Source organism: Ambystoma mexicanum, chromosome 4p (genome assembly GCF_040938575.1).
Source record: "Ambystoma mexicanum isolate Mex_15411 chromosome 4p, UKY_AmexF1_1, whole genome shotgun sequence".
NCBI classification, from domain to species: domain Eukaryota; kingdom Metazoa; phylum Chordata; class Amphibia; order Caudata; family Ambystomatidae; genus Ambystoma; species Ambystoma mexicanum.
Window position 1 is genome coordinate 357598086 of NC_090927.1, and position 10498 is coordinate 357608583.

A 10498-nucleotide genomic window follows, 5' to 3' on the forward strand; every position below is an offset into this window, starting at 1 on the left:
AGTATTCACCGCAACTGGCCCGGGAATTATGCAGGGGCCTCTTCCTCTCACCAGTTCGACACAGGAGCACTTTTAATTTTCACCACCGCGGGCCCGGGATCTCACACGGCCGCTTTAATTTTTTTCTTGTTGCGGCAGACACCGCAGAGGTATGCAGGTTGGTTCCCTCCCTGGCTGCACAAGCACCCTCATTGCAGAGGGCCGCGGCCAGGGAGGACTGCAGACAGGGCTTCTATGCCCCCTCTCTGTGGCTGCGCAGGGGCATCTCCACCCTTCCATCGGTTGCAGCAGTGGCTGTTTCACTTCTTTGCAGGGGAGCCGGGCCAGCTGGTGTCTCTCTTCACGGCAGATGTCGCTCATTAATTCTTTACTGGGGGGGTGCACACTTCCATAGCTTGCGGCGGGGTACCTCCAGGGACAGCAGGATGACTCACCCGGGAAGGGGGCCACACTGCTGCAATCGCGGCGGCACCTCAGCCGCCTCCTCTTCTTGTTTGCTCCTGATTGGAGAAGTATCCACTGTGGCTGGGGCCAGGATGACCATGGGGGCCCCAACATGTCCCCTCTTCGCAGTGGCAGATGTGCCGGGGCAGCAGGCACGATACGGCGGCCCAGCACAGCGGATGCCGCAGGGGATCGCCATCCGCCTCCCCCCAATCACCCCGGATGCCACGGGGGCAGGGTGGCTCCCTCCCCGGCCGCACAAGCACCCTCCTCCCAGAGGGCCGCGGCCAGGGAGGATCCATCGGCAGGTCTCCCGCCATCAGTCTCCTCCTGGCGAGCTGGAGAGCAGCACTGCATGCCCCCTCTCGCAGCGACGGCCGCTTGTCTCTTTCTCTCCCCCTTTTTTTTTTTTTGGACAAGAAAAGGTCCGACTTCTTCGTCGCCAATGTTGGGGGTTGCCTGCCATGAACATCCGGCAGGCACCCATGGTGCTATTCTTGTCAGCACACGACAGGCCCAGTGCCTGTAGGGGTTGGGCTCTGCCCTGGACATCCGGCAGGCCCCCCTGGTGCTATGGGGCATCAGCACCATTGGGGTGGGGCGCAACCTGCCAGGCCCCTGACCATGCGGACCTCTGCCAATGTCCTGGCACGAGGGTCCCTTGGCATCAGGGCTTGCAGTCCTGGGCCTCCACGTGTAGGCCTGCAGTCTACGTCATGAAATGAGACACAGACTCAGGAGCTCCTCTTCTGGAGTCTGCAGCCGTTCTGTTTCACGTGCCTGCAGGGGCTCCCTTTATTAACTTGGACCATGACACAGTCATGGCCCATCTTAAAGGGGCAATACACGTGGGAGGGTCACACCTAACAATCTGCACGCGGGTGTAGTTTTTTGCGCTTTCAGTTGGTGCAAATGAAATTGAAAAACGCCCCTGTGCCGTTGCAAAACTGCCCTGCCCATGGCCCCGCCCCCAGCCACATAACACCCATCCTGCGCGTGCCAACCCCCACGAAGGAGCAACATACTGAGTGCAGTAGAGGCCACTGTGTCTTCTGTAGCGAGCCAGAGCCAGTGAATATGCAGCATGCACAGGCGTGAGAAGTCTTCTGCATTCCCAAACGTTGTCATCCTTCTCCTGCACAGGTCCAAAGTGTATTACTGATAGGTTTACTAAACACAGTCAAACTTATGTGATGTGACTACACATCTAGTCTGTTTTCTGTCCCTCGCTTTCCCCATAGGAGGGCTGGAGATGGTTCCTTGTTATTTTTTTATGCTAAACTGTGGCTCTCACAACCTGCCCACTTAAGAACAGAAGAAGGTTTGCTTATTCCTCTGTAATTCTTAGCTTCCGCCTTTATGTTATGCTATGTTGATTTATGCCGCACACCAATCTCACCCAAGGGCAGTCTCCAGGCGCTCACATGGCTCTGCAAGAAAAAAGACGGAGTTGGTTAGGGAGGGAAGAATGATAGGATAGGTCCAGAACCAGGAGAAACTGGTGTCTGTGTGTGTTGGCTTGCAGATGGCAGGTTACATGCACTAGCTTGTTGTATCTGTACGGGTAAGGTCCAATGCCTGGGTTGTTTTCTGTGTGGCTGTTTGTTGTGTTGGGATGTATCTGTGTGTTTTATGTGTAGATTGCTGGTATTTAGGGTTGTGCGCACTGGCTTGTTGTATCCATACGTGTATGGTCCAAGCCTGGGATGTTTCTATGTGTATGTTATGTTGGGGTGTGTATGTGTGTATTATGTGTAGATTGGCAGGTGCTGTATAGAAAGTGCGCACTGGTTTGTTGTGTCTGTACGGGTAAGGTCCAATATCGGGGTTTATTTGTTGTAAGTGTGTGTTGATTGTGTTAGGTGTGTGTTAGGTATAGGTTGGCTAGCCCAACAGGCGTCTATAGTGTTTGGGTAGTGAATTTGAGGAAGTGGACGCAGGGTGTTAGTGCTTTGGATACTCGCTAAGGTATTCTATGTGGCTAATCTACACTATACTATCTGTTGTGACAAAAGACTAATCTCCACAATTCTAAGTGTGATCCATGGTTAATCTTCTCAATTTTATCTAAATACCATGCATGGCTAAACCTCACAATTCTTTTCCAAATGTGATGCAAGCCAATATTCGCTATTCACAAATCCTGTCTAGATGTGACACAGGCCAACATTGCCAACTCTATCTGAATGCGACACAAGCTAACACTCATAATTCTATCTAAATGTGATGCAGGCCAATATTCACAATTCTATCTGAATGTGGCACTGGTTAAAATTGACAATCCTGTCCAGATGTGACACAAGATAATTTCATAATCCTGTCTAGATGTGGCACAAGTTTATATTCACAATTCTATCTAAATGTGGCGCAAGCTAATATTCACAATCCTATCTAAATGTGGAACTTGCTACTGTTCACAGTTCTATCCAATGTGGCATTGGCTAATATTCACAATCCTGTCTAGATGTGATCCAATATAATATTCACAATTCTATCTAAATGTGGCACTGGTTACTATTCACAATTCTTTCTGCAGTGGCTAGCACAGTTAGGGTGCAGTTCATTTTGATAAGAGCGATGGCTATGTAATACGGTTTGCAGCTTGGTGGGTACAATATATGAAGGGTTAACAGTTGCCAAAGGGTTGTACATCATGCATGCCTTGAACTAATGGGTGGTGGGGAGGATAGGTAGGAGAGGGGTGGAACAGTTTAGTGGGGCGCAGTGATTGCTGCACATCCTGTCCCCACCACACCTACGTTATTTGCTGCTGCTGGTTGACGGCTGACTGCTCCATCTGCTTCCTCTGCTTTTAGTTGAGACTAATGTCAAGATGCCCCCGCACCCCCACCTCCCCAGGTGAGCGGAGCTCTTTAAAAATGGAGCATGTCCCCCTGATCCATCAAGGGACCTTTATTTATTTATGTATTCCCATTTGATAAAGCGCACAGGCAGCCCAATGGGCATCGTGGCGCTTGTTACAGAATTTGAACATGGCTTATTAAAGCATACAGTGAAGTCATTACTTAGTTACGATAGTAGAATTTTAGTAGAAATTGCAGTTACGGAGAGGAGGAAGAGAGAATGGAGAAGAGAGAGAAGGAGAAGTGTTAGTTAAACAGGGTCGTTTTTAGTTTTTTCCGGAAGATCGGAAGAGAGGTTTCAGCTCTCTTCCTGAACAATAGATCTTGCAGAGCCATAGGTATTCCTTACAAAAATAATTATGAACATGACCCCGGGCTCGAATGTCAAAGTCGTGTTGGCACAGAATTCACAAGGGGCATGTGAAAGTCCACATTGTAGATACGCTCATTCAAAAGCCCCGTTTAACCCCATTTGCTCAATTATGCAAATCAGAGGGTGTTTCCGGACCTTTTCAAGCACATCCCAAATTCAGAAACAGGGCGGTCTTTAAAATAGACAGAGAACAAGCACATTTCCCTCTTGCAACAGGCGGAGGGGAAGCGCAATGAAAGAGAGGGCCAGTGGCACAGCAGACATCCGAACAGCTGCTGCACGAACTGCATTTTTATCTTTCGAGCAGGGATACTAGATACGTTTTTTTTCCCTTTTTTAATGTTACTATGACAGCCCCTTCAAGGTCCCTTCGCTGTGAAATGCTCTCCCTGCACTCACACAGATGCTGGGAGCCAGTCATACATGTATGCCATGGGGCTGGCGGGTGCATTGTTTGCGCGGAGGCACAGCCCCTTTGAAAATGTGTTGATAACCATTGTGACTTTGTGACAGGGGATCGATCCTCTGCGCTATTTTTAGATGTTCGATTTGAAGGTACAGGCCTGTCTACTATTTCTTGTGGGTGGCAGCATAGTCGGCGAATGACCCCTGCTCTTGCATGTCTTGGGCTGCCCTTGATCCTCACAATACATATGTGGAGCAAAGTTGCACAGCTTTTAAAAGGAAAGTTCCTGTTGGGATATTGGATCTTTGCCCTGTTCAGACTGCCAAAAATGGCCTTTTGTAAAGAATTCCATTCCATTGGTTGAATAAAGTCTTTGTTTATGATGCTCTGAAACAGTGAACTTTAAAATCACTTTTATTTTACAATGCATTCTTTTTAAAAATAGCTTTTGTATTTTGTGCAAGGCTTTTCTGTTTGTTGTTGCATTGTCATCGCTTCCTGATGGTGCCATCTACTGTTCAATCTTGGAATTAAACAATATTAAATAATTCCTAAGCCATACTGCACCACATAAATACATGCCACTGGCCCTGCACCTGTGAAGGATAACACACAAAGAGTAAACGTTATATTGACTACAAAATCTGGATTTATTTTACACATGAGTTGCATTGAATAAAAAATTGCTAGCAACTTTATGGATGAATTGTGTAAACATGTTAAGCTCTAAGCCAAAGATAGGGTCGAACAAGCTCACCGCTGGTCTGTCAATAGCTGAGAATTGCTGAAATAATGATACCTAAGAGTGTGTACAGTGCACTCCTGTAAGGTCCATTGGTGTTAATGTACGCATGTTAAAGTTAGAAATACAGCTTGTGATCCTAAGGTGCGGGGGAGAGAAAATCCACCCTGACACATGGGTGGGAAATGTCAACAGAACAAAGAAAGAGCTCCCAAAAATGAGGGAACTCCCGTCCCTGCACACTATCGTAGACCGAAAGAAACCAGCCAAGCATTGTAGATGAGTAACTCATGTTGATACACTTCGTAAATACTGTAGATATATTCAAATTGTAATGTCAGAAATCCAAGTATTAATATCGACTGTAGTGCAAAAGTAGTTTGATTAAAACAAATATCTTTTATTATTGATGCAGCTCAACGCATTTAGAGAATAATCTCTCTTCATCAGGGGCAGTTTATCTAGAAAATAATCATACAAGAGGTATTTTAAGTAATGGCTAATCACTTCTTAATCACACAAAGCAATTTATATCTGACGAGTCTTACAAAAATGAGGACAAATAAGAAAACATTTCTAATTTAGTAACCATTAATATGTGGCTAAAACCACAATTATCTTGCCTTGGAGATGGTCCCTGCTGGTTGAGAATGTGAGGCATTGATGCACCCAACCAAGTACTACAGCCTTCTCTGATAGGCGGTGTGATCCAAGTCCCTAAACATTATGGAATAAGAGACCAGATAAGAGTATAAATCAACGTTCTATCCCCTTCATAGCTGGGGATACCAAGAATATTTCCTCAAAGTACATCTCTGGTGATCTACTCACCCACATGGATAACTTTCTGGTCAAATAGATTCAGATGATCTTCTTCGATATGGAGAACATGATCTCTAAAAGGAAGGGGGGGTGGCGGTTGGTTAATAGAAAAGATATTGCCAACATCAGATCAAAAGAGGAATAAGAATGACATTGTGAGTCTCAAAGCAAAAAAATGCTTACCTAAATGCCTGTTTGAACTGCGTGCACGAACATAGACTTGTAATGTGTTCCTCACTTGGAGCACTAATCTTTGGCCACAACCCCTGGGGCACATGGGAGAGGCTCCCGCAAACATCCTGGACAGCCTCAAGGGATCCCTATGCCAGCCCATCAACATTTTGAAGTTGTGTTCTTTCGTGAAGGTGAACAGGCCACCCTGGAAGGCGACTTTGTACATTCGTGCTCATTCCTCCTCCGAGATCTCCTCCCCCACCAAGTCTACCCAGTACCTCCGGAATGTTTGTCTCCCCTGTAGACAAGTCTCATTCTTACCTTTATACCACATGGACAGGATACCCTTTCTCGTGGTGGATACGTCTATTACCTTTTCCACTGCTAACTCTCTTGCCACTGATCTTCCCCATTTTGGCTCTGTTAATATACCCTTCATGCAGAGATATTCAAACACTAAAATAGAGTCCTTCCCCAACAACCCCTGAGCGGCTACCAAGTCCAGGAAGACCCCATTCTTAAATAGTTCTCCCACCCGTTCAAGGCCCATATCTGACCATGCCTGCGAGAGGGCCAGCCCCTGGTGCCCAAAGTCAAATGGGGGCCCCCATACTGAGGACATAGGAGAGGGCCATGTCGTGAGCCCATAGTTGCCCTTGGATTCATGCCAGATTGACCAGAACGCCCCAGAGCGTGGTGGGACCTTAGCCATTCCGGACAGGACTTGACTGGGGACCAAAGATAGTCCCTCACCTTCAGCGCATGTGCCACCAAGTCCTCCAAGTAAGTTCAATACGTCCTCAGGCCATCACTCGTGTGCTCGAGCATCACCCTAAATTGGGTCGCCTTGTAATAGTGGCGGATGTCAGGGAACCCAAATCCCCCCTTATCCCTTGGGAGTATCAGAATGGCCATTTGTACCCTGGGCATCTAATTTTTCCAGATAAACCAAGGGAGCTCTCCTGTTACCTCTAAGAAGAACGGTGGTCAGTCATAATTTTGAAAAAATAATGTCGAATGACAAAAATATCGAAAAAATAATGTCGGAAAAAAAAATGTTGAATTCCGTTTTTTTAAATTATATATTTATTTTGGAGTCTGGGAGTAAAAAAAAAATGGGTAAAACAAAAAAAAAATGTAAAAAGGGGGGTTGGGGGGATCCCCCCATTTCGAAAAAAAAACGTATTGAAAAAAAATGCGACTTTTTTTTTCAACATTTTTTTTCTCGAAATTATGACTTTCGACATTATTGGTTTCGAAATTATCACTATAAACCAAGAAGAACTTCTCCGGAAGCTGTCTCGGGATAGCTGTTAACAAATGTAGCAGCCTGGGGAGCACATTCATCTCTATTGAGGTCATCCTGCCGTACCAGATTAGTATAAGGGGGTCCCACCTCTTTAGGTCAGCCGTCAGTAGTGCCCGGAAGGGGTCATAATTGGCTGGAACCATCTCCTCTAAGTCCCTAGTCACCTGAATACCCAAATACTGTATGCTCTTTTTGTGAACCCTCATGCCTTAGTATCTCTGTTTCGAATCGTGGAGGGGGCTCTGCTTAAGTATCAGTATTATACAAGATTTCCCTACGTTAATCTTAAACCCAGAGAGGCTGCCATATTCCGAGATCTGTGTCATGAGTGCCGGGAGAGAGTGCTGTATGTTGGTAAGGTAAGCCAATATATTGTCTGCAAAGAGCGAGAGTTTGCACTTGATCCCCCCCCACTATGCCCTTGATTTGTCCATTTGTCCGAATCACAATTGCCAATGGTTCCATCGCCAAGGCATAAAGTAATGGAGGGGGCACCCCTTTCTTGTGCCTTGTGTTAGCATGAAAACATCTCTGTGAGACCCCTGTTGACACAGACCCTGGCCCTGGGTTTATTGTAAAGTTATGCCACCCATCTCAGGAAGTTTGTCCCCATCCTCATCAGGACCTTCATCATGAAGGGACATTTGACCCTGTTACAGGCCTTCTCTGAGTCCAGCGACACCAGGCAGACATCGTGGAGGGCAGGGCCTCCCCCTCACAAGCATGCGTTGAACACCTTTACTAGGTAAGGGGCTAACAGTGACTTGAATAGTTTATAACATTTCATCGAGAAACCATACTCTCCCTGTGCTGACCCATCCTTCATCCCCTTGATGGCCATCAGGACCTCCTCTACAGTTATGGGGCACTCAAGGTTCTCAAGGCTTTTGATTAGGCATGGATAGACATTAGCCAGGCACTACCATAAGGGTACCACCTGGCCATAAGAGGGGAAAAGCTGGAAAATGGTGCGAGTACCATGGTGCGTGGGCATATGATGGCATTGCCTGTCAAACGTCTAATACCTATAGACAAGCAACATCTGTTGGCTTTGCGATTTCTTGTTTAAGACAGTACTTCAGGCAGAGGCATTGACAAAGATATTGCTTATAAAATCAACTGGCTGAAGACACACAATAAGAGTTTTTTTATCATACCAAGAGCACATTTCCAGTGGCAATTAAGTAACTAAACGCTAAAAGAATGCTTAGATATAACACTGGCAGGCCCTATATAGCAACACGTTTGTTGTTACTTTGTTATAGAGCTTGATCAAAGAGTTCCAGAAAGGTTACGTTTTGGTGGTGAGAGGCAGGTCGTTGGTGGTAATACAATAGGCCCTAACATAGCCATGGCTAGTCATTGGTTGCGTAAATGACCAAATACACCCATAGAATATGTGTTTCTTCTCATATTTTATCTCGGTCCTATCTGTGTTCGACTGCATGAGTTCTGGCTTGAGCCTAATAGGAAAAAGTCTGAATCAATTATAACCACTGGCATTGCACTGGCCATTCTTCTTTACTATTGTTTGCAAATCAGCCTTGGCCCTTACACCAATGCGAGAAGCCCTTCCCAAACTGCTAGGCCACAAGGCCTAAAAATGCATGTGCTTGCTGTGTTCCAGTGCTGAGGGGTCATAGCCTAGCAAATTGAGATTGGACTGAAACTTTGGTGGCAGCACCAAGAGTCATTTGCTAATGGTGTGTCCCCTTCTGTAATGGCACAGACATAGTACAGAATTATAGCATGGAATGTTGCTCAGAGCAACGGTAGTGGTAATGTTTAATTCAAAGCCTTGAATCTATCACTTTCTATTTGACTACACTCCAGAATTACATTTGTGTTACTATAAACATTATCGTTTTACTTATACTCGAGTAGTTAATGCAGCAGAATGTAATGTGTACGGTCTCCCAGTCAGATGATGCACCTTCTTCAGAAATCTATGTTCAGGCACTATTATTACCTGGCATGTATTATTTGATATAGTTAACCATTGTATTAAGCATGATGCGAAAAACTGCTATATTTCCACAAAAGATGAACATGCTTTAAATTACAGAAAGCAAAACTGTGATTTTAGGTTTGAGAAAATAGTTGTAGGCAGCCAGCTTGAACAAGTGTGCTATCTCACTTATAGGTGTGAAAGGCCCTCCATCTCCCTGGTCATTTTGTGGTTGTGGGGCATAATTTTCTATTTCTATATGTTTCTAGAGTGTCAAAGCCCATAGGCATCCAGGCGCTACATCATTGTCTAGGGCATGAAAACAAATACGGGCCGACCTCCTGCAGTTTAGCTTCTCAGAATGATATCTCTGAGGTTGCTTCTGCACGTGTAGAGTGAAATCCACCCCCACACCCATATTCCCTCAGGTCCCACTGGCATGGCCTACTTTCTAGGGGGGCCAGAGGGTGGGCTTGGGGGGCCTGCCCCTCTGCTAGAGCCGGCCTGTGCAGACCCTTTGCTTTCTGTGCCTATGGAACCAGCCACACCTCACTGATAACACCCAAAGACATGGCAACATTAGGCTGCAGTTACTGTTGGTACCTTTGCTCTGGTGGAACATGCGTGCCGCTTCATGCAGAAGGTTTACTTGAGCATCCTGGATTTCGTCCTGGAGTCTCTGCGGAAAAACCTTCATCTGAGTGTTTTCCAACTGGTGGAGGATCATAAATTCTGCAAAAGATAGGCAAGCATGTCCCGGGAACCCTGTTTCAGAGTTTGCATGTGCACACTGTTGGCCTGAGATGTTAAATATCTAGAAAACATTTTCTTAAATAAGGCACTGAATCCGGCATAATCTCTACGAACAGTATCATCTGTACCATGTAATGAGATGGCCCAGGATAATGCTTACGCCCTAAGTGTGCCATAGCGGATGGAACCAGACTGATATGCAAGAGGATATTCTTCTCTGGTACAGCACGGAGAGCTAAGCCATGATTGGGGTCTTCCTGAGGGGGCTACAGCCCAAAGAACACCCTATTTGGATCTTGTCTATTCCCAGTAGAGGAGTTCTCACAATGTTGACTATCACATACTAAAATTCAGCTTCATTTCTGATAAGATGGAAGAGTTTTGCTTTTTTGAAAGTTTCTCTTACTAAGCCTCTCTGATCATCACAGAACTGGATTAAGCCCTGGCGGGGTTACGTGCCTCCAGGTGTGCAGATGATTTATCTCCTGTAATCGTAGGCTGCGTCACATTTTACTTTTTTTGTATCTCACCGTCCGATGAAAAGGCCTATTTTGTTCTCCAAGAGTTTAGTAGATCACAATCAGCAGCCAAGAGACGAGACCAATGGGGGAAGGGTGTTGAAACAGAAGCGTAATTGTGGAAAATGTGAGCATCTGCATGACT

The 10498-nt window shown here is 46.0% G+C and overlaps 1 long non-coding RNA gene across 1 annotated transcript in view; it reads right to left on the minus strand.

Annotated features, from left to right (window-relative positions):
• The window catches only part of LOC138453244 (uncharacterized), a 214954-nt gene extending 209231 nt beyond the window's left edge, over positions 1 to 5723 (minus strand). The window contains exon 1 of the long non-coding RNA XR_011260381.1: positions 5661 to 5723. This is a non-coding gene — a long non-coding RNA (uncharacterized lncRNA). The remainder of the gene's footprint in view (positions 1 to 5660) is intronic.
• Positions 5724 to 10498: the final 4775 nt, after the last annotated feature.